The sequence below is a fragment of the Elephantulus edwardii genome, unplaced genomic scaffold (genome assembly GCF_000299155.1).
Source record: "Elephantulus edwardii isolate Elephantulus edwardi_28Jun2011 unplaced genomic scaffold, EleEdw1.0 scaffold00057, whole genome shotgun sequence".
NCBI classification, from domain to species: domain Eukaryota; kingdom Metazoa; phylum Chordata; class Mammalia; order Macroscelidea; family Macroscelididae; genus Elephantulus; species Elephantulus edwardii.
In genome coordinates, this window is record NW_006399807.1 from 17,472,867 (window position 1) to 17,475,575 (window position 2,709).

General features: G+C 35.5%; 1 pseudogene; it reads left to right on the forward strand.

Annotated features, from left to right (window-relative positions):
- LOC102866065 overlaps positions 1–2,185 on the forward strand; it is a 12,178-nt pseudogene extending 9,993 nt beyond the window's left edge.
- The last annotated feature ends 524 nt before the right edge of the window (positions 2,186–2,709 follow it).

Genomic DNA, 2,709 nt, shown 5'->3' on the forward strand with positions numbered 1-2,709 from the left:
GCACCTTAGTCTCCAGAGAGACACCGTTGCTCTTGAGTACTTTAGAGAGGTCCCTAACAGCAGCCTTTCCCATCGCAATTAGTTTTTTGATTTCCTGGCTGCTGGTGCCAAGAGTGTTGACTGTGGAGCCAAGTAAACTGAAGCTGTGAACAATTAAAAAACTGTATCTGTCAGTTTAGGTAGTTTTTATTTGTCCATTTCCTCTAGGTTTTCATATTTCTTTGAGCATAATTTTTAATAATATTTCATTGTTAACCTTTCTTAGTTGGTTTTATTGTGGCATTGTCCCTTTCATCTCTTATTTGTGTCTTTCCCCCCCTTTTCTTTTGTTAGTTTTGCTAGTGATTTGTCAATTTTATTAAACTTTTAGAAGAACCTACTCCTGGTACTGTTGGTTTCAATTGTTTTTCTGTTTTCTATTTATTTCTGCCCTAATTTTTATAATTTCAGGTTTTTTTAGAGAGTGTTGGGTGACGGGTGCTGTTATTTTTCAGTTTGTTGGAAGTTTTGGCAAGTTGTGTTTTCAATCTCATTTGTTTCAATAAACTTTTTAATTTCATTTTTTGTTTCTTCTAGTACCCACTCATGTTCAAGCAAGGTGTTGTTCAGCTTCCAAATGTATGATTTTATTCTCCTTTGTCCTCCTGTTATTAATTTCTAATTTTGTAGCATTGTGATCTGAGCAGATGCTTTGTATTATCTCCATGTTTTTTAATTTATTGATGCTTGCCTTGTGACCTAATATGTGATCTCTATCCTGGAGAACATTCCATACACAATGAAGAAGGTGGTATACTGTACTTTTGGGGGGTACATTAGTCTATATATATATCTATGAGATCAAGTTGGTATAGTGTGTGGTTAAGTCTTCAGTATCTTTGTTGAGTTTCTTTGTGGTAGTTCTCTCTTTTCTTGAGAGTGGTATATTGAAGTCTCCAACTACTATATTGTGTTGTCTATTTCTTTCTTCAGTTCTGTAATTGTTTGCTTTGTATGTTTTTCAACTCTATCATTTGGTGCATAGTTACTAATTATGGTTATATCCTCTTGTTCTATTGAACTTTAAGCATTAGATAGTGACCTTTCTTATCCTTTGTTATGGTTTTTGCATAGAAATCTCTTTTATCAGAGATTAATATCACTACTCCTCCTTTTTTTCTGGTTGCCATTTGCTTGGTATATTTTTTCCCACCCTTTTATTTTTGGTTTTTCTTTATCGTCACTTCAGGTGTGTCTCTCATAGACAGCATATTGATGGTTTTTTTGTGTGTGTTTTCTTTTAATCCAATCTACTACTCTTTTTCTTCACTAGTGCATTTAAATGATTCACATGTACTATAATTATTGAGAGACAAGATCTTATTGCTGTCCTTCTATTGAGTTCTATTTGGTATTGTTGCTAGTTACTTTGGTCCATTCTGCTTTTTTCCCCAAAATAATTAATGAGATATTTATTAAAATAACACAATAGGGAAAAAAATCAATAGAATATATACACCATTACTGAAAACTGTATACCATCATACAAAAAATGATTTTATTTTGGGAAACTGATTCCTAATTTCAGAAATAAAACCACAGAACAACACATATTCTCATTCTTCAGTATGTCTGGAAAGTTTTCTTCTAGTAATTCTTCTTTTTCCTCTTCTGTGATTCTGGTTATGTGCATGTTATTCCTCTTAATGGTGTCTTACATTTATTCTTAAAATGTCTTCTTTTTGGTGAGAATTCTATCTTCTGTTTTGTTGGCTCCATCTCTTCAGCTCTGTCCATATATCCCTCCAATATGTTGTCAGCATCTGAAATGTTGGCCCTCATTTTCTGGATTATGGTGTTGGGTTTTTTTTTTTGTTTTTTTTTTTCATTTTTCCAGAGCCTCTAATGCCTCATTTGTTTTACCTGCATTGTTTTGGATTGTGTTTTTATGTTCCTCTTGGTTTTTGCTTGCAGAATCCTGTAATTCTTGTCTTTCACTCATTGAAAATATTCAATCACTGTTCTTTTGAATTCTGTGTCAGAAAGTTCCATCAGATTTTCTGGCTTCAGGAAATTCATTGATACTGTGTCAGTTTTTTTTGGTGACATCTTGTTTTTTGTTTGTGTAGGGTATGAGGTATTCTGGTTCTTCCATGACATGTCTGTGGTAGTGTTTTTCATGCCTGTGGCTTTAGCAATCTCTTGATCTGAAAACCTTGGCTCTGGAAGTCACTGCTCAAGACAAGGGCAGGGCAGATTCACTGACTGAGTTTATCTCTGATCCTCTGACTCAAGGGATGATTCACTTCACTTGGAGAGAGATATGGTCTGTGAATTAAGAGCCTTCTCTGTCAGGCTGTGACTAGGTGGGTCTAAAGGGTCTGTAGCTCAAGGGAGCTAAAGGTTGGAGGAAATGGCTTCACCTGTCACAGTTGCTCCTGTAGCAGTTCAGAGGTGCAGCAGTGGGTTGTCCTCTAGGTGTTGGGCTGCAGTCTAATGCTCTGGGCAGGTGAGCAGTCCAGGCCAAACTAAGCAATTTTTAAGACAACTACTCAGTTAATCGACTGGACATGCAACAGTGGCTGGATTAGAAGTTTTAGGGATTTTTCTCTGTAGAATTTGGTTGACTGTAAATTCTTGGCAGCTGATTGGTTGCCTGGAGTTAAAAATTGGCCCAAGAGAAGAGCAATTTTTACCAAATTTATCTAAATTTTTTTTTTCTTACCGTCT